The sequence below is a fragment of the Nycticebus coucang genome, chromosome 16 (assembly GCF_027406575.1).
Source record: "Nycticebus coucang isolate mNycCou1 chromosome 16, mNycCou1.pri, whole genome shotgun sequence".
In the NCBI taxonomy this organism is placed as follows: domain Eukaryota; kingdom Metazoa; phylum Chordata; class Mammalia; order Primates; family Lorisidae; genus Nycticebus; species Nycticebus coucang.
The window spans coordinates 64,134,711-64,157,569 of NC_069795.1; the positions used below are offsets into that span (position 1 = coordinate 64,134,711).

General features: G+C 34.5%; 1 protein-coding gene across 3 annotated transcripts in view; it reads right to left on the reverse strand.

The window, feature by feature from the left end:
• Positions 1-22,859, reverse strand: part of ZBTB20 (zinc finger and BTB domain containing 20) — an 838,943-nt gene that overhangs the window by 657,723 nt on the left and 158,361 nt on the right. For all 3 annotated transcript variants that reach the window (XM_053565344.1, XM_053565346.1, XM_053565343.1), the window contains one exon: positions 21,703-21,754. The gene's annotated coding sequence lies outside the window, so the exon portion shown is untranslated. The remainder of the gene's footprint in view (positions 1-21,702; positions 21,755-22,859) is intronic.

Here is a 22,859-nt window from a genome sequence, read left to right on the forward strand (position 1 = left end):
CTCTCCACCCAACAGAGCAAAGCTCTCATGGTTCAGCTGCTGACTGGTTGCAGCCATTGTGGGAGAGCTGCCTGGGAGGAACAGCCCACAGGGTCCTAGGGCAAGGTGGGTTCTGGCACGCCTGCTCAGCTGGGCAGCCACCTGTAGCAAGACTTGACTGAAACATGCTTTTCTGGGAATGCCACTGCATGGTGAAGGAAGAGTGTTTGGAAAGGATGCGGCATGTTTATTAAGTAAATGATGAGAGCATCAGGCTCCCAACCCTGAGGAGATTAAGGGCAAAAAAATCACAAATATGGGACCAAGTTGCCTCAGCAAGATTGTGGCTTCAAGCCCCCATCTTATACAGCCATGTCATGATCAGGATCTCACCCCCCAGAGCACCACCTGTTGTTCAGGCAATATATGGCAGAGCTTCAGGAATTGAAGCAGTCAGTCAGAGAACTTAAATGTGCAGTAGAGAGTATCAATAACAGATTAGACCATGCAGAAGAAAGAATCTCAGAGGCAGAGGATAATGTTATTGAGCTAACTCAGGCACTTCAAGAGACAGAAAAAAAGAGAGACAAAGAAGATTGTTCACTGACAGAATCATGGGACTTCATGAAGAGTTCAAACGTATGAGTTATAGGTATCCTAGAAGGGGAAGAAGAATGCCCCAGAGGAAAGGAAGTTCTACTGGAGGATATCATAAATGAAAATTTCCCAAATATCACCGAAGATTTCAACATGTTTCTGTCAGAGCGATATCAAACCCCAAGTTGTCTCATCTCAGAGCTACTACAAGACATTATCATAAACCTGTCCAAAATCAAGACAAAAGAGAAAAATCTGCAAGCAGCCAGGAGTAAGTGCCAATTTACTCACAGGAGCAGATCCATCAGGGTGGCTGCAGACTTCTTTATGGAAACTTCTTAAGTCAGAATACAATGGTCATTGACCTTTAACCTTCTTAAACAAAACAATAGCTCAGAATTCTATATCTTGCTAAACTCAGGTTCAAAATTCATGGAAAAATCAAATCATTTACAAATATGCAAACACTGAAGAAATCTGCCACAATAAGACCAGATCTACCAGAAATACATAGACCTATTCTCAACACTGAACATCACAATGGACCAACAGCAAACTAAACACTCAGAAACTAAAGGACAAAACCTACTGCCCTCAATGACAAAAAGTATAAAACTAAGCAATGGACTTTCACAAAATAAGATGAATAGAACTCCACCACAGTTACCAAATCTCTCAATAAATATTAATGGCTTGTATACTGCACTGAAGAGAAACAGGCTGGCTGACTGGATTAAAAAAGCACAAGCAATCTATATGTTGTTGCCAGGAAACAGGTCTAGCCTCAAAGGACAAAATAAGACTTAGGGGAAATGGATGAAAAGCAATTTTTCAGGCAAATGGAAATCAGAAAAAAAGGAGGGAGTTACAATCTTATTTTCAGATACAATGTATTTAAAGAAATTAAAGTAAAAAAAGACAAAGATGGACTTCATACTAGCCAAAGGAACAATATAACAAGAAGATATCTCAATTCTTTTTTTTTTTTTTTTTTTTTGTAGAGACAGAGTCTCACTTTATGGCCCTTGGTAGAGTGCCGTGGCATCACACAGCTCACAGCAACCTCCAGCTCCTGGGCTTAAGCGATTCTCCTGCCTCAGCCTCCCGAGTAGCTGGGGACATCTCAATTCTTAATGTTTATTCACTCAACTTAAATGCTCCCAGATTTATGAAATAGACCTTATTGGTCTAAACAATATGATACCTTATAATACCATAAAAAACAGGGGACTTTAACACTCCTCTTACAGAACTGGACTGATCCTCTAAACAGAAACTAAACAAAGATACAAGGGACTTAAACATGACCATAGAACAAATGTGCTTAATAGACATGTACAGAAAACACCATTCTAAGTCTAAGGAATATACATTCTTCTCATCAGCCCATGGAACATTCTCCAAAATAGATTATATCCTAGGACACAAACCTCAACAAAATTAAAAGAATTGATATCATTCCGTTTATCTTCTTAGATCACAAGGCAATAAAGTTGGAACTCAACTCCAAAAAAAATTTTCATCCCTACCCAAAAGCATGGAAACTAAACAACCTTATGCTGAATGACAGTTTGGTCAAGGAAGAGATAAAGGAGGAAATCACTAACTTCCTTGAACATAACAACAATGAAGACACAGCTATCAAAACCCAAAACCTCTGGGACTCTGTAAAAGCAGTCCTAAGCAGAAATTTATCACATTAGATGCCTACCCAAAAAACAGAATACATTGATAATCTAATGAATCATGATTAAAAAAAAAAAAAAAAAAAACAGAAAAGGAAGAGCAATCCAATCCCAAACATAGCTGAAGAAAAGAAATGGCCAAAATTGAATCAAAAATAAATGAAATAAAAAATACAAGAATTGGTGGCAACCATAGCTCACTAGGTAGGATGCCGGCCACATACATCAAGGCTGGCAGGTTTGAGCCCATCCCAGGCCTGCTAAAAAACAATGACAAATGCAACAAAAAAATAGCTGGGCATTGTGGTGGGCACATGTAATCCCAGCTGCTTGGGAGGCTGAGGCAAGACAGTTGCTTATGCCCAAGTGTTTGAGGTTGTTGTGAGCTGTGACACTAGGGCACTCTATCAAAGGTGACATAGTGAGACTCTGTCTCAATAAATAAATAAATAAATGAATGAATAAATAGAAAATACAATAATCATTCAGAAACTTAATGAAACAAAAAGTTGGGTTTTTGAAATCATAAATAAAATCTATAAACCATTGGCTGGATTAACTAGGAACAGAAAAGTAAAATATTCAATAACCTCAATCAGAAATAAAAAGGGGAAATAACAACTGAAACCACAGAGATACAAAAGATTATTGCTTACTACTACCAAAATCGTCATTCCCAGAAATTTGACAATGTGAAGGAAATGGACCAATACCTGGAATCACACCCTCTCCCTAGGCTTAACCAGGAAGAAATATATCTCTTGAAAAGACCAATATCAAGCAGTAAGATTGAATAAAAAATAAAAAAGCTTCCAACAAAAATAAAAGCCCTGGACCAGATGGCTTCACATCATAACTCTATCAAACTTTCAAAGATAAGTTTGTACATATATTGCAGAACCTATTCAAAAACATTGAGAAGGAAGGATCCTTTCCCAACATGTTCTATGAAGCAAACATCACCCTGATACCAAACTAGGAAAGGACCCAAGTAAAAAGGTGAACTACAGACCAATTTCACTAATAAATATCAATGCAAAAATATTCAATAAAGTCTTAGCTAAGAGACTGCAGCTATACATTAAAAAAACTACACAACACGATCAAGTAGGTTTCATCCCAGGGATGAAAGGCTGGTTTAATGTATGCAAATCCATAAATGTAATTTACATATCCACAGAAGCAAAAAAAAAACTGTATAATCCTCCCAATAAATACAGAAAAAGCATTTGACAAAATTTAGCATCCTTTACTAAAAAGAACATTTAAGAAAATAGGCATGGGTGGCACAGTTCTTCAGCTGATTGAAGCCATCTATGATAAACCCACAGTGAAAATCATACTGAAGGGAGTAAAACTGAAAGCTTTTCCACTTAGAACTAGAACCAAACAAGGCTGTCCACTATTTCCACTATTATTCAACATAGTTCTGGAAGTTATAGCCAATGCAATCCGGCAAAAGAAGGATATAAAGAGCATCTAAACAGGAGCAGAGGAGGTCAAACTTTCCCTCTTTGTTGATGATATGACCTTACACTTAGATAACCCATCAGACTCAAGTACAAGACTCCTGGAAGTGATCAAGAAATACAGTAACATCTCAGGGTATAAAATCAATGTCCACAAATCAGTAGCCTCTGTATACGCCAACAATAGCCAAGTTGAGAAGCAAATCAAGGACACAATTCCCTTCACAGTAGCTTAAAGAAAATGAAATACTTAGGAATATACGTAACAAAAGAGGTAAAGGATCTTTACAAAGACAATTATGAAACCCTAAGGAAAGAAATAGCAGAAGACATTAACAAATGGAAGAACATGCCATGCTCATGGTTGGGAAGAATCAACATTGTTAAAATGTCTATTCTATCCAAAACAATCTACAGATTCAATGCAATCCCCATTAAAATACCAAATATCATACTTCGAAGAACTGGAAAAATATACTATTTTATTTTGTATGAAAGCAGAAAAATCCCATATAGCCAAGGCTATTCTTAGTAATAAAAACAAAGCCAGAGACATCACTCTAACAGACTACAGGTTATATTGCAAGTCCACAGTGATCAAAACAGCATGGTATTGGCACAAAAATAGAGACACAGACATATGGAACAGAGTAGAAAACCAAGAGAGGAAACCAGTCTTTAGTTGCCATCTGATTTTTGATAAACCACACAAAATCATAAAGTAGGGAAAAGATTCAACAAACGGTTCCAGGAGAACCACTCTCCACACCTTTCTCCACTTACAAAAATTGACTCATGATGGATAAAAGAATTAAATCTAAGACAAGAAATGATTAAAACCTTAGAAAAAATGTGGGAAACACTCTTGATGATGTTTGACAGGGAAAAGATCTTATGACTAAGACTTCAGATTGCAATAACAACAAAAATAAACAAATGGGACTTAATTAAGCTGAAAATCTTCTGCACAGCTAAGGGCACAACAAAGAAAACAGACAACCTTCAGGATGAGAAAAGATATTGCATGTTAGAAATATGACAAAATCTTGATAACTAGGATCTACAGAGAACTCAAATTAATCAACAAAAAAGAGCAAACAATCCCATCTACTACTAGGCAAGAGATATGAACAGAATCTTCTCTGAGGAAGATAGATGAATGGCTCACAAATATTTGAAAAAAATGCTCATCATCCTTAATCATCAGAGAAATGCAAATCAAAATCACCCTGAAATATCACTTAATCCTAGTGAGAATGGCCCACATCACAAAGTCTCAAAGCTGCAGATGCTGGAGTGGATGTGGAGAAAAGAGAACACTTTTATACCCTTGGTGGGACTGCAATCTAACACAACATCTTTGGAAGGACATAGGGAGAATCTTTGAGGAACTCAAATTAGATCTGTCATTTGATCCCACAATCACACTAGTAGCCTTATACCCAGAAGAAAAAAAAATCATTTTATCATAAAGACATTTGTACTAGATTGTTTATTGCAGCTCAATATATAATCACCAACATGTGGAAACAACCTAAATGCCCACCAACACAGAAATGGATTAACAAGCTGTGGTATATGTATACTATGGAATATTATTCATCCATTCAGAAATGTGGAAACTTTACATCTTTTGTATTAACCTGGATGGAGTTGAAACACATTCTTCTTAGTAAAGTATCACAAGAATGGAGACGGAAGATTCCAATGTACTGATGGTAATATGAAGCCAGTATACAATCAAAATATATGCCCACATAAGAGAAAAACTCAAATCAATCCAAGGTGTGGGGTAGGGGAACAAGTAGGAGGAAGAAAGGGGAATGGGTGTGCTCACACTTAATGGGCACAATGTTAGGCGCACCTCTTAGGTGCAGGACACAATTATAAGCATTAATCTTTGTATATGATGAGGGATAGGAATTTCATTCTTCTACATGTGACTATCCAGTTTTCCCTGTACCATTTGTTAAATAGAGCTTCCTTTCCCCAGTGTAGTTTTTGCATGCTTTGTCAAATATTAACTAGTTACAGGTAGGTAGATGGTTTTATTTCTGGGTTCTCTATTCTGTTCCATTGTCTATGTCTCTATATTTGTGTCAATACCATGTTGTTTTGGTTACTATAGACTGTAGCATAATTTGAAGGCTAACAACATGATGGCTCCAGATTTGTTCTTTTTGATTAAAATGGCTTTGGCTATTTTGGCTCATTTTTGCTTCCACATGAACTACAGAATTATGTTTTCTAGATCTGTGAAATATGTTGTTGATATTTTGATGGGGACAATGTCATATCTATAAATCAGTTTGGGCAATATGGACATTTCAACAATGCTAATTCTACCAATCTATGAGCATGAGATGTTTTTCCATTTGTCCGTGTCATCTGTCATTTCTTTTATCAGTGTTTTGTAGTTCCCCTGTACAGATCTTTTACCTCCTTGGATAAGAATATTCCTAGATATTTTATTTTCTCTGTACCTATTGTGAACGGTATTGAGGCTTTGATTTGACTCTCACCTTGACTGTTTTTAATACATGGAACTGCTAAGGATTCATGTACATTAAGCATTCAAACAAATCAGTAGAAAAACAAAATCAAAATAAAACAACCCCATTAAAAATTGGCAAAAGACATGCACATAAGTTCTTCAAAAGAAGATAGACAAATGGACAAAAGTATATGCACAGAAGTGCAATTAAAACCATAATGAGATATCACCTTACCCCTCTCAAAATGGTTATTACTAAAAAGTCAAAAAACAGTAGATGCTGGCATGGCTGCAGAGAGAAAGAAATACACCCTGTTGGTGAGACTGCAAATTAATAAACTCTGTATGGAAAACAGTGTGGAGATTCCTCTAGAAATAAATGGAGACTTACAATTCAATCCAGCAATTAATCCCACTGCTGAAAAACTACCCATAGTAAAAGAAGTCGTTTTATCCAAAAAGACACCTGCATTTAATGTTTATTGCAATGCAATTCGCAATTTCAAAGATGTGGAATAAACCTAAGTGCCCATCAATTTATGAGTGGATAAAGAAAATGTGATATATGTACACCATAGAGTACTACTCTTCCATTAAAAAGGAATGAAATAATGTCTTTTGTGGCAACTTAGATGGTACTGGAGAGCATTATCCTAAGCAAAGTATCTCAGGAATGGAAAAAATATACCATCAGTATTCTCTAGTAGTTGGGAGCTAGTTAAAGGACACAAAGAGATGTAAAGGTCATTGGAAATTAAGAAGGGAAAGTATAAACTTATCCATTGGGTACAATGATCACTGATTCACTGTACCCAGTGATGGGGCACATAAAAAGCCCTGAGTTAGCCACTGTAAAACTGTGTTCCCCAAACTCCAGGCCGTGACAGGTACTAGTCCATGGCCTCTTAGAAACTGGGCAGCACAGCAGAAAGTGAGCGGCAGAAGAGTGGGCAAAGCTTCATCTGTATTTATAGCCACTCCCTATCAGTCACATCACCACCTGAACTCCACCTCCTGTCAGATCAGCGGAGGCACTAGATTCTGATGAGTGTGAACCCTCCTATAAACTGTGAATATGAGAGATCTAAGTTATGTGCTCCTTATGAGAACTAAATGCCTGGTTATCTGAGGTGAAGCTAAGGAAGTGATGCTAGCACTGGGGAGTGGCTGCAAATACAGATTATCATTAGCAGACAGGTTTGACTATACAGGGATCATAATAAATCAATTGCTTGCAGACTCTTATCAAAATCATCTTCCCCATCCCCTCCCCCCACCCTGGCCCTGGGTCCATGGAAAGACTGCCTTTCATGAAACTGGTTCCTGGTACCAAGAAGGTTGGAGACTGCTGCTCCATGTAACAAAAACCTTTACTTGCCTTTTTAATATGAAATAAATACATGTTATTTGCAAAAAATAAAATAAAATAAAATACTCAATGCCTGTAATATTCAGAGCTCTAAAGAGGGTACACAGTTACAAATTCCCTGCTCTAACAGTCCATAATCTGGTAGGGGAGTCAAGGCTTGTGGAAAAAATATTGATTTGAGCCCCATCCTAATCCTATGTGGACAATAAGTACCTTATAAGTATTAAATAAGACATAGGAACTGACTCTGTCTTAAATGAAGTGTTTGGTTAATGCTTTTAAAATGAGAAAACTTAGCAAATCCAAGGAACCATCTGAGTCCAGACCAGGATGGTCTCTCGGTTTTAAATAGGTTTTAGGTGCTCACCTACTCAGAGGAAGGAGAATAGTCACAGGTAAAATCACTTCACCTATCTTTCTAACACCCCATTAGAAATATACAGTAGAAATAACTAGAAATTTAAAACCATCAGCAAATAAATAATTTTAAAAGAACTCAATTTAAGTATCTCAAAATACAAAACAGTTTTTCTTATCCCATTGCTGTGTGGGATAGATAGGTGGTTAGGAGGAGTTTAATGGGTTTTCTTGGCTCACTCAGAAAACAGCTGTAGTTTGAGTTTACATGTGTTTAAACCTAAACTTGGCGGTCTCTTTTTACCAAGGGTGCATATGATGTTTGGGGGTTTGTTTAGTTTTTAATTGAACCCCCAACTCAGTGTCTGATAACATAACATCTAGAAAAATATAATGGAGGTACAGGAAAAAATTCAATAACTCTATTGGCACTGCAAAAGGTTCAACTGAGTTACATTACCAGTTGGTCAAACTATTTTCTAGTACCAACTGTAGTTAGACAAAAATCAAGCCTAATAATTGTCGACCTGGGAGAGGTTAATTTGAATTTAACCACAAGTGGCAATTGTGAGCTCCACCATCTCCGCTCTAAGAATTGCTGTTCTCCCTACTCAGACAACTGATGTACTCACCTACTTTCTTTTCAACAGTCTTGCTTTTATTCTGTAGACTTAAAATTTTATCTAAAACAAATGCATGACAACTGGTCAATCCCTAATAGTACCTGGCCAGTTATTTTAAGAGGAGATTCAATATTAGCCATAGTCACACTTTGTTTTTACCATAATTTCCAGTGAGACCTGTCATAATCCTGGAACGATGGCTTCAAAAGACCTTACTTAGAACTATCCTTTTCCTTTTTTAGTACCAAAAATAAAAGGCATCTGGCTTGCAGTAGGGTTGTAAACCTTGCAAAACTTCTGCATTTTTATTTAATCAGAGATTTTCCAGAAGTCTAGAAATGATTATTCATCTCTTTAAAAAAATAAGGGAACCATATAGCTAGCTAGCTCTATAAAGGAAGGTACAAGCAATTTTCTTAAGAGATGCCTTATGAGGTCATTGCTTCACATGATGAAACAAGGAGATGGGGACAAGTATAGGTTAGAAGTCTTAGATCACTTTAATTGCTCTAATTGATGAATCTTCTTCAAGGAAAAAAGTGGGCTCCATTTCTGTTTTTAAGAATCCAGAGTATCTGTAATAGTGCAACTAATGACAACCTTCCCCTTGTTCTTGCTAAAGAGGAAACCCTATAATAAGAGCTTCCCAAAATGTCAAATAATACTTGTCTCATAACAGGGCTTCTTTGTTCATTCACCATGTCTCTTTTGATATGCACAGATAATAAAAGTTCACGTAAAACTAAAGGTAATATAGAGCAGAAGCCAAAACTAATTCTGTATAAATATGTCTGATTAATAAGACTGCCATTGTTATGGTTATTTCATAATGTCATGATTGTTAAAAGAACAGAGGATAGAAGTACTCTTACTCTTACTGTTATTGTTCATCTTCTGTCATCCAACTAGTTTGTGAATTTTTGTTCAATGGGGGAAATCAAGGATAGATTTTTGTCCATTAATTATTTCTGTTGCATCAGTTGATCTTGAAAGGCCGTAAAGCTAACTTTAAATTCAAGGGGGAAAAATAAGGGTTTAATTCTAAAATTAAACTCAACATCCACTTATAAAAAAAATACATGCTTTCTTACTTTCCAGGCTGCTTTTTCCACACGCACAACTACTCTATCACTCTGGTGCTCATGAGCACATCAAAGATAAAATTTAGCATGCTAGCACTAAGACCTGGGTAAGAGCTGAGCACGCTATACCTAACCTATGGTTTAATTCTACAACCTTAAGCAAGATTGTATGTGGGATTCAGTTCCAAAAATTAGAACCCCATCCTGGTGAAGTAATAAGAAAGGCCAGATGTGAGTATATGGTATCTTATTGCTAAGGAAATAAAAAACAAGTTATAGATTAACAGCCTACATTCACCATATACAGCCTGATAAATTCTGGAGAAAATTCTAAGGCTTATAGATAAGTTTGTATTGTCATTATTTTGCTTTTCTCATTAAATTCTTATCTCCCATATCCTGGCATACCCCCTTGGGGCAGCAGTACAATATAAAAACTTAACAGTCGATCTTAAATTTAGCTGACACTTTTATATCCTTCACAACATACTCTTTAGATTGCACCCAAGAAGGAGATTATTAAATAGTAGCAGGAGACCAGTCACCACACCACTTTGAGTGAACAAAAAACAGCACTCTGCCTTCTTGCTGACAAACTGAACAACATTTATAAAATCATTCTAATCAATTTCGTAATAAGGTGCTGAGAAAAAAAGTAAAGAAACTCTATTGCTCTAAAGTCCCTTCCTCTCTCTCAAACACCATGAGTTGAAGAAAGTGTAGGAAGCTATGCATGAGAAAGCGTATACTCAGCTGAGCTGGGGTCTCCTGTGAAGAAGGTTCTGTCAGTCAGAAGGCAAGGATACATTTTTGTGATTATTTCAGCCTATTTTTTTTTTGTAGTAATTAGCTAGAGTTCCATTTTGCTGGGGCTGGCATCACTCACAGCTCACTTTTGTTTAAAATGTAGATTTTTCTTTCCTTTTTATAAGATTAATTTACATATTTTCAGTCTCTCAATCCCTCCTATGTTTTATTTATGACTATAGCCCTTCTTGAGGGTAACTCTAATGTGAAAGAGGTAGTAATTAATGTCCCAATCTGCTAGGTTAATCCCTTTGCACACTCTCTACAGAGAAGTTTAAGGTAAGTAACAGTTTACAGTCAATATTAGGTTTAATTATGCTTAATGAGAGTTAGTGTCTCTGTTTACTAACGGCATTTAGGTATGTGGATCCTAGACGAGTTTTCCCTTGGCCTCATTCTGATTTGCTCAGTGTATAAATCTATGAAGCTGCTTCAAGAGAACAAAGCAAGTAAGGCACCTGTTTCAGTTGAGACACCATTAAACAAATGAGGGTGACTTTAACACAACCACATCTTTCTTTGTGAAGGGAATTATTACTTTATAATGCTTTCCAGACACACACAATAATTAAGAGGCTAATTATTGCTTAAATTGCAGATTCTTGGTAAGGTTTTATATATATAAAAACCTGTACAATCATCAATGGTGGATATTATAAACTTATAAACTATTAAACAATTGTAAGACTTTCTATATTTAATCTTCGATGTTCCCATTTCAAGTGCTAAGATATAAAACTACTTTAACAAGTCACTGGGGTAGGCATATTTTTTTTCTGCCTAGAAAGTGTCTTTTGTCTTAAAATTATATTCATATTTATTGTAGATTATAGAAAAAAACTTTTGTTTCCTTATTGCAATTATAAAAGTAAGCATTAAAACAAATACCCAAACCTAAAGGAAGTCAGGTAGTGAGTCAAGGGAAATTTAGAATCACTTTTTGCTATATTTTTGTTGTGGGTAAGTTCCTGTGAAAAATTTATAATAGTTTCTCTAATCCATTTTGAGGCTAATCAATTCAGTAAACAAGTATTGAGTATCTAGTCTAAGCTAAGCACAAAGTGACAAAGACAGACTTGCCTCAAGAAGCTTATTATTTAGAAATGAGACAAGCATGAGTCAAAATTATGAGACAATACACATGTAAGTAAATCTTAAGGAGATACTGAGAAAAGGCCAGTTGATTTCGTGTAGAGAATTAAAAGGCATCCACTAGTGAAATAGCATTTTTTCCTGGGCCACATGAAGACTATGCAGGCTGAGAGGATGGTAAGAGTAAAGGCACCCAGCATGGCAGCACCAAGTGTGCTTGGAAGACTGCAAGGAGTGAAGTGTGGGTGGAAAGAACTGTGTGTCTGGGGAAGGGAGACGAGGGATGGCAAGAGAGAAACAGCTTAGAAGTTAAGGGCTCAAAAAGTAGACCAAGTTGAGAAGAATGTTTAATGTCACCCTCTATTAGCTTTTAAGTAATGTGAAGAACAGGAAAAGGTAATGAGAGATCTTTACCAAGCAAGGATGAGGTCTGTATAAATCCTTCAAATTAAAATGAATTTTTCTAAGGCTATTGACCTCCAAAAACGATTATATTTTCAAATTTCAAAGCTCCTCTGCTTTAGAAGCCCATACATTTATATTAAAGCCTTAGTTTGTGCCATGGGAGGGAGGGGACCTAAAATGTGTCTATCTAAATGACTGATGAAAAAACAGTAGTGGAAGCTGATATGAAGAGAAGCTGTTAAGACTCCTACCCCAGAGAATTCTGGGAAATCTGCAAATAATTAAATGTACTTGGTGGAAGAAGAATTTGCTTATAATTAATTGCAAAAGTTTTCTGCCTTCTGAAAATTCTACTTTGGTATATCTAACACTTTTGATTTTTAAATTTTAATTAACAACTAAAATTGTTTATATCTGTGATATATAACACGATGTCTTAACATATGTATTAACCTCATGTACTTTTTTTGTGGTGAGGAGTCTTAAAATCTACTCTTTTAGTAACTTTTAAGTATACAATATATTGTTATTAAGTATGTTTACCATGCTGTGTAATAGATCTCTGAAATTATTACTCTTCTTGTTTAAGCAAACGAACATCTCCCCAATTCCCTGACCCCGCCTCTGGTAATCGTCATGTTACTCTCTATCTCTATGTTTGACCTTTTTAGATTATGTGTATAATTCAGGTCACGCATTATTTTTCCATGCCTGGAAGATTTCGCTTCACTCTAGGTTTATCAATTATGTCACAAATGATGGGATTTCCTTCCTTTTTTAAGGCTGAATAGTATTTCTTTGTGTTTATATATGTTTTCTTTATCCATTTATCCCTTGATTGACACTTGGTAATAGGCACTCTAAAAAGTGTGTGGCAATATCCCACTGTGATTTTAATTTGCATTTCCCTGATGATTAGTGATGTTGAACATTTTTCTCACAGGCCATTTGTATGCCTTCCTTTGAGAAATGTCTATTCAAGTCCTTTACCCATTTTCTTTTAACTAGATTGTTTTCTTACTATTGAGGTGTTTGAGTTCCTTCTACTAGGTATATTTTAGATTTTTTTTTTGGGGGGGTGGTATATTTCTGATATTTTAGATATTCCTTATCAGATGCATATGTTAAAAACATATTTTCCATTTCATAAATTGTCTCTTCACTCTGTTAATTGTTTTGTTACTGTGGCTTTTAGAAAAACAAAAGAGGCAAACATTTCCTTAAAACAAAACTAATGAGTTTAAAAGGAAAAGAATGTAATTCAAACTATAAAATTAGAAAAAGACTTTGTACTGCTTAGATCATCTTTTCCTATGTTTTTAGAAATGACTACGCACATGGCCTATGATAAATATTTGCCTCTTTTGGGAACATCTAGTACCCCTTTGTAACAGTACACTGATTTCCTTTTAAGGAATAATCTCTTTCCCTTCTCATATAGTACTGGTGAGTTGGTAACTCTCGGTACAAAGGTAATCATGGGGAAATCTGGCAGATAAAAACAATGAACAAGAAAAAAAGAAGCAGCATACGACATAAATGGAAGAAAATGTAGTAAATTTATCAGAAAGATGAAAATCATTAAACAGAAATGCTTTCATGTTTTTTAAAAATTATGAACATTGCTCAATTTAAATATTCATGTTATTGATCACTTTCTATGTGCAAGGCATATTATTCAAGAATGTAATAACAGTATCTCCAATCTCACCTAACCTCAAGAGACAGAGGTTATTTTTCCTATTTTTATATTACAGGTGTGTAAACTTATACTTGGGGAAATAAAGTAACTTGCCCCAACTCAGAGAGAAGTTGTTGGGCCAAGATTTAAACTCAGATACAACCGCAAATATGTTATTTGCAGTGTAAGAAGTACAAAACATACAAGTTGAATAAATGAAGTTCACACATCACTATTGCTATAGTACTCCAAAATCATACCACTCTGTTAATAGTAGAAACCACATGACGCTCTAGATTTAACCAAGGTAGTGACATAATTCTGAGACTACAGTGAAAGTATTTCTATAAAGCTACATTTAAAAAAAAATAAAGATATACTCTCAAACAGAATAGCAGCATATTTTTCATAAGGAAAAATTTCAGGAGCAATACAATTCAGTCTATAAGAGAAGAATCACGTTCCTTAAGAGTTGTTTGCTTTCAGTGCTGTTGCCTAAATTATTAACTTTTTGTTTTGAAACACATCATGCTAGTTTTTGCCTAGAGAATAATTTGAAAATAAAAAAAAAAGTTAACCATTTCTGCAATATTTAACATACAAAGGAATGGCTATTTATACCTTTAAGATAACTATGCGGTTGTTTTTAAGTATTTATCTCTCCATAGTATTTTACATTTAATTTGTGAATTTAGTAATAAAAAATACAGTATAGACTGAAATGAGAAGAAATGCTTTAGGAGTGAACAAATCATCTAAAAATTATTATATTTGTATTGAACAGGAACAGAAAGCTATGTACTCCGAGCTATTTTAAGCTATATGTATATCTTCTTTTTATCCAATAAAAACTATACCAAATTCCTTCATTTCTGAAGGAAATGTCATTTCAATACTGATGACAGCAGCAAAGTGTTCACACATCTGGGTGTCTTTGCATGCTTACCTAAACTGACCTTTCTGGTAAGTATTTTCCCATCTTAGTTACTTTAGTCCACATTTGGAAAACCCACTTCAACAGTTTCCATTCTCCTACACCATGTTACTTCAAATGGCTTTCAAATTACTGTTAGACACTGGGCTTTTGTGGGCACCTACATTTATATCCTTTTTTTTTTTTTAAAGGAAAAAGCCTAAATTTAAATGTTAATAAATTATTTCTCACCCTGAAAAAAAAAATTTTCAAAATCAGTATCATCCTGATACCAGAGTTATATAAAATAAGTATGAAATAAGTGTTAACTCACATGTTATTACATAAAGATCTCTCCCCTTATATATAACAGACTTAAAGTACCACTATAAATATGCTTACATACATTTGTATATGACATGCATATCTATGCCTGCTATTTACATTTGAATGTACACATTACATATATATATATATGCACTTATATTTCAACATTTATTCCCAAAAGTTATAGAAAAAATACTTCAACTGTTTTTAGAACACAAATTCTAACTGAAATAAAATGTCCTTTAAAAACTATAATTAATGGCTGTTGTGTCAATCTGTGAACCAAAGGGTCAAACCTTATAATTTACAGTCTGAGAGGTCATAGCTCAAATTATAACTTTTAAAAACCTGATTATTTGTGAGTAATTGGACAAATCCATCTAATACACACTGAATGTATATAAAACATTTTTGTGAGTAAAAAGAATGCATGTCCAAGTGGACAGCTGATGGAGGAAATGGCCTTTTTATTGAACAAGGCTGAAGTCCAGCATAATGTCTTGGAATGCCTTTGAATGAGCCTTCAGGCTGGAAGGCCAAACAGCACACATATCAAAAAGGAACATACTGAACAACCTGACCAGAAGACAAAAATGTTCTACACACGTGTGTGCAATGATTAAAAAAATACATTTCCAATATCTGCTCTTTCTTCACCATCATCTGCTCTTTCTGTAACCCAATTCACAAACTCTAGGCTATTAATAAATAATCTTTTAAAGAAATAATTTTCTATAATTTAAATTTTCTATACTTCTATAATTTTTCTGTAATTTAAAAATATTAAAAATTCCTATGATAATTCAATATGAAATTTGAAAATACCTATGCAAGTTATCCACAGCAAATAAAAAACCCAAGTTTACGAAATTGTTTTCTCTCTGAGTCGCCATGGATACAAACATTACCTCATCTATCTTCATCCCAAAGCCACTCCCCCCTTAAAATATAACCTGAAATAATTAGGACTCTACAATTTTTTTAATTTGTAAGATTAATGCTTATAATTGTGTCCTGCCCCAGGAGGTGTGCCTAACACTGTGCCCATTAAGTGTGAGCAGACCCATTCCCCTTTATTTTTCCTACTTGTTGCCCTAACTCCCACCTTGAATTGATTTGAGTTTTTCTCTTATGTGGGCGTGTATTAGAGGGGTCCTCAAACTGCAGCCCGTGGGCCATATGAGGCGGTGTGATTGTATTTGTTCCTGTTTTGTTTTTTTACTTCAAAATAAGATATGTGCAGTATGCATAGGAATTTTTTCATGGTTTTTTTTTTTTTTTAAACTATAGTCCAGCCCTCCAAGAGTCTGAGGGACAGTGAATTGGCCCCGTTTAAAAAGTTTGAGGACACTTGCTGGTTTCTTATTACCATGAGTACGTTGAAATCTTGCTTCTCCATTCTTGTGATACTTTACTAAGAAGGAAGGCCACTGAAGATAATGTCTGTACTGTAGACCACATTACCTATCCCATGCCAACCAGAATCAAGGTCAGTAAAATAAGTCTGTGTATGTGTACACACACACTGTTTCTAGGACGAGTTCTCAAACTTAATTGTCTGACTACGTACAACAGTTTTGATAGCCATTCCAGACAAAAGAGTTCCAAAATTGCTTTGAAGGGTAGACTAGCTTTCCACAAGTACTTCCAAGATAACCATAGTGATATGCAGCACAGAGAATATATAGTACTTTTAGTAGGATGAATTCATGAATTGTTCAATCATGTATATATGTATGTGTGTATACATATGAACATATAGATATATGAATTTATTCTACATCCCTATTAGACTATAAACTCCACAAGTGTAAGGACTAGGTTTATTTTATTCAACAGATATATTTAACACCTACAAAATTCTTGACACAAAGAGCTGATATTTCATAAATATTTGTTTGATAATGGAAAGAAGGGCTGAGGGAAGAAGAGAGAGAAACCTAAAGTTAGCCAGTCTCCTCTAGAATTATTTGTGTAATTATAGAGGGAAATTTCTTAGAATGTACATTCCATTTAATCAATTTACCTATCCAACAATTCATGGATTCATTATATTAATCCTAGAAACCAAAAAAAGATTTCAAATTGCTTCCAAAAGTACATTGTCACATGGTAAAATAAGTGAAAATATATGAAAAGTGAAAAAGAAAGTTGAGCAGGAGACAGTATTTATAGATGTATATACAGAAAAAACAGCCAAATCAGAGGAAAAAAATGAAATTACTTTTTAATTTCTCTAATTTAATCTTATAACTATTCTTATAATACTCTTTATTATCATAAAACACTAAGCAAATATTTACTAATTCCTTGTCTAGCCATGCATTGTGGCAAACACTACATAACCCAGTTTCTTTTATCAGGAACTATGCAGCCTATTTCAGGAGATGAATACTACTCAATTATAATAAAGTGTGATAATATAACAGTGAAAATATAGATTTATATAAGAGAGAAAGCAGAATTCTTCTCTAAACCAGCAAAAATTCATTATATGGTTCATATGATATACCTATGTCACACACCAAGAAACTTTTCTGATGCTTGTAAACATTCCTGGTTCTTGATTCGCAGGGAAATAAATATATGCTCTCAAAGGCTACTCGTGCAAATAAGATCTGCACATGAAGATCACAATATCATAAGAAAACAAACTTGAAAGATGTTTTGTTTGTTTTTTTCTTTCTTATAAATGAAAGCTTAACTCTGATTCCACTTAGCCTGGTAAATATTTCTATCATTCCATTGGACAAGCCCACACATACTGAGCTCTTGATAGCTCCTTTTTAATACTGACAAATGTATTAGTAACACTTCCTTGGTCACTGGTAACTACAGTGCCACCACACAACTAAGATTTTCCCTAATTCTGAAATTCACTAATTAGTTGGGAGTAGGAGTTAGGGAAGTATTACAAAGATATATTGAGCAGTACTACCGTAAGTATTCCAGTTCCTAAAAAGAAAGCATGTTAATTTACTTCCCAGTTCATTAAAGGAATAAAAAACATTTTGTCATCACTAAAATGTACAATAAGAGACCTGGATATTTGGGAGAATGACGGACAGGAAGAAAAAAATGAATGCATCATTTAGGCAAGAAAAACAAATCACCTAGGTATTTTGTACAATGTTAATGCTTTTTCTTGATCTTTTGATTGATTGATTTATCAGTGTGTCTTATGAGCATATTTCATTCAATTAATTAACACAGGTTTCCAAAGGAAATAAATAAGATAAATGATTTCTATTTTCAACAACTGATCATTCTACTGGTACTTAAGTTATGTATTAGGCAACTTTGGAAGCTGCATTAATCTTTTCAAACCAGTAAGGTCTCAATCAATTACTTGAGCTTACAGAATAAAATACAGGCTTAAAAGAGATGATACAATTTCTAAAGATGCTACAAAGTCATTTAGAGAGAAGATATGGTCAATTAAAAACCAAGAAGTTATTTATTTTTAAACCCACTACAAAACATATTTATTTTTAGAATTTTTCTTCTTTTGGATAAGAGATAGTTAATACTGCTTAATTTTCCATAAGGTTTAGATTGTTCAAAGAACACCAGCAGATTGTTATGTGTGTTAATTCAAACATCAAGTTTAAATAGTCATAACTCAACTCTCTAAAACTAAAGATGTGTAAGGTTGAAACAGTTATCCTCATTTCTAGGCTCAAACAATGTGCAACACCAAGCAAAACCCAGTTAGATATTAATTTGGATTTTAATCTTTCTCCTTTGTTCATAGATTTTTTAAGAAATGATGGTATTTTCTTATTGTACTTATCCCAAATAATTATAATCGCAACTAAAAACTTATAAAATTGTAGATTGTGAAGTAAGCATTAACAATTCTTTAATCAAATCTTGTAACTAATGAAAAACAGTTAATTAGTTCTTATGCAAAAGTAAATTGATGAAAGGATGAATAGAATAATTGTCAAAAAAGTGGGGCATGTCTTATTTAACTGGTATATAAGAAGAACTGATGCTTTTTCACACAAATAAATGCAGGTACAGAAATGTAATTGAACCTTTGTGTTACAATGGAAATTAAACTATGGGCAGTGATCAGCTAAGATGGAACAGAGACAGTTACAATACCATGATTAACTAGCTGACAAAGTTATTATTCATGGCAGATATGTAAGCACACAGGGCAGAGTTATTGGTGGCTTCTCCTCATCAAGGAGCTTTGGCAGTACAGACTGGATGCCTGGAACCAGGCAAGACACATAAGCAATAAAAGCTAGAGCCAGCTAAGGGAAGAATCAACACAATCCATCTCCGATTTTAAATATCACTGGATATCTACACTGAAGAATGTTTTCCATTGGGACTGGCATATATTGTGTTTACAGAGGTAACCAACGTTTATCTCTATTTGTATCACTATGCAGAATAATATTCCTGAAATACCTATCGAGATATGCTCAGTATGTTACAGAAAAAAGTGATTCTAACATTAGTTGGCAAAAATTTCTGTTGATAGGTATGACCATCGAGTCGTTACATGAACAGATGGTCAAAAGTGAGTCCATTTCACTGACAGTATATTATGTGGGTCTTTTTTATTCTGAACAACCAAACAAAACAAACACAAAAGAGGTCTTCGTGCCTTCCTTCAATTGGTTGGCAGCTTTATCTGTGAAACATGAAAATAAAAAACCAACATGGACTATAATCCTTCATAGCATCATTTCTGTATAACATGTAGTCAAATGTTTAACTATTCATTTTGAAAAATCCTAATCTCCAGCAAAAGGAGAAAAATAGTTTTATTTCTCATATTTTTATCTTTCAACGCGCCGGCCCCATATGCCGAGGGTGGTGGGTTCAAGCCCAGCCCCGGCCAAACTGCAACAAAAAAATAGCCGGGCGTTGTGGCGGGCGCCTCTAGTCCCAGCTGCTCGGGAGGCTGAGGCAGGAGAATCGCGTAAGCCCGAGAGTTAGAGGTTGCTGTGAGCCGTGTGACGCCACAGCACTCTACTGAGGGCGGTACAGTGAGACTCTGTCTCTACAAAAAAAAAAAAAAGGAGAAAAATATTCATATTTCTCATTCCTCAGGTTTTTGAGCTAGCCAAAAGAATTAGTAGTTTATAAGGAGAAAAGCAATTTACAATTCTTTGTTTCAAGTCTTTACAAAACCTCAGGAAAAATATATACCTTTTAACAGGCAAATTCCCGTAAGAAAATCTATCTCTCCTTGAAAGGCTATAGTCTCTCTGTGTATATATTATTTTTACTAAAATATAAAAGATGAAATGTTTATAAGGAAATGAATTAATAATATAGCAATTATTCAATCACCAATTACTAAATTTATACCATGAGATTTCTTGGAACACACACACACACACACATTTGTGCATATATACACGTTACTAACCGAATTCTTGGTATGATAAACTTCATTTATAACCATGCCCAATATACTTTGCCTTGACTTTATGAGATCAAAATAAGTAATATTATGGGGCAAAGGAGAGATAAAAATTAGGAATATATTTCTAACTATAATAGCTAATAATAAAACAACAGAAAATTGCTGAAAATTATTTTCTAAAATGTATCTATCTACACAGGTGGCTGTGAAAACATTGGTTCAAAGGGAATTCTGGTTACTTGCCTTCAGAAAAAGCTGATGAAATATGAGGTAAAGAGTACATCTTTAGTACTTCTGTGCCTTAAAATATTGCCGAGTATTAATTTTTCATCAAGTTGTCATTTTCTCTGACATTTGGTTTTATTAATCAAGACATTTATCATTAATTTGTAGAAAATATCATAATTAAGCCAAATAAAATAAAATCCTTAAAAGGTTAAAATTAGAAAGCAGGTGAATTAGAACTTTGACATTACCCTGTTGACACGCAGAGGTTTTTGCAAGTATGTGAATCAAGTTTCTTCAGTGAGTTTGGTGCTTCGATCTTGGGGCTGGCTGGTTTTTTTTTTTTTTTTTTTTTTTTTAATGTTATAAAGATTTGATTTAAAGCTCTCTGACAGTTTTGACATTCAGGTGAAAGTACTGCTGCTGCATTTGGCACAATTTGCATATCCCACTGCTAAACAGAATGTTTGAGGTGTGCACTGGTGTAAAGAAATTAAAAACAAGCTATCACACATGCTTAACTGTATGTATTCACAAAACTGATGGCTGGATCGTACCATCCCATCCCCCTCCAATGTAATCTGTGATTTACTCTTCTATAATAAATTATCCTACCATGTTATTCTCGCTGGAAGATCTAACCATGCATGTAAGAAGCAAAGTAATTACAGCCCCCTCTTGTCTGGGAAACCTCCTTCAATCCCTGTGAGCTCTTTATATACAATGCAGCAACGCCAGTCTATTGTAAACTTGTCTGACATTCTGGACCTCTGACTATCAGTAGCCATTAAATTTCATCTGAACAGTTTTGTTGTCCCCAACAAATGCATTTTTAAGTCTTAGTTGTAAAGCTCTTCCTGAGGAGTAATAGGTGCTGACTCTTTGGCTTTGAGCCAATATGCTTATTTAAGGAAAGGACAGGTTTTTAAATCAGAAGAGTTCCCAATTAATAAAGAAAGGAATGGAGGATAGAATACATTTCCACATGGAAGGAAGAAAGGTTATAGCAACATCCAAATTTACCTAAAATATTCCGAAATATTCTTTTTTGACTTTCAGATTATTTTTAGGTATACATAGGAAAAGATACTTAATGTGTTAAAGGACAAACAGGAAAGACCTGAGATAGTAAATCCAAGGCCTTGACTATTACAAAACAAATCAAGAAGATAAAAACCATTTAAGAAAATATCGTTGGACATTACCTTCAGTCTTCAGAGTCTCAAAGGGCAATTCTTAACACACTTTTCGATATGTCTGTGAAAAACAATAATTAAAATTTAAAATCTGCCAAGAAAACAATTTGTACAGAAGTACAATTCTATATTATCTTTATGACTAGTCATGAGAAGTAGGTATTTGAGTTTGTGTATGCCAACTAATATATTTATAGTTTTAAGAAGAAAAGCTAAAAATGTGGAAACGCCTGAATACCCACCAACCCAGGAATGGATTAACAAGCTGTGGTATATGTATACCATGGAATACTATTCAGCCATTAAAAAAAATGGAGACTTTACATCCTTTGTATTAACCTGGATAGAAGTGGAACACACTATTCTTGGTAAAGCATCACAAGAATGAAGAAATAAGAATCCTATGTACTCAATTCTAATATGAGGACAATTAAGGTCCTAGTACACAGTGAGGGGTGGGGGATGGGGAGAGCTGAGAAAGGGAAGGAGGGTTGGGGGTGGGCGGTCAAGAAATGTGGTACACCTTTGGGGGGCAGGGCACAAATATAAGAGGGTCCTTATCGAACAAAAAATAATCAATGTAACAAAGTCCTTTATTGCCAATCAATGTAACTTGGTTCTGTGTACCCTCAGTGAATCCCCAACAATAAAAAAAATAAGTAAATAAAAAATAAATAAAATAAGAATTTTTGTTGAAAGACTGAAAAAAATAAAAAGAAATAAAATAAAAAGAAAGGTTAACACATTTGGATGCATGTGTGTGGTACAAGTACTCAGTAAAATGTACTAAAAATATACACTCTAAATATATGAATATGATATATATCATATATGTATGAATATTGATTATTCGTATTTTGATATTATTATAATGTCTTTGGAAAGTGATGTCTCTAAATTTGCCATGGAATCTCAATGATGACCTTGATGTCATATTTCCTAACAATCTCCACAGAGATTCAATCATTCAATGTTTCAACAGCAGTTTTACTAATGAAAATCTAATACATAAATACATGCTGATCTTATAATCTAGTCTATCTACAGCAAAAGCCCCATTAAAATTTTTAAATCAGAGGATTTTAATTGAATCATTAATAGGCATACACAATGTTTTTGCAAAAGGAAACAAAAGAAGCAAACAACAAACTATACCAGCAAACCAA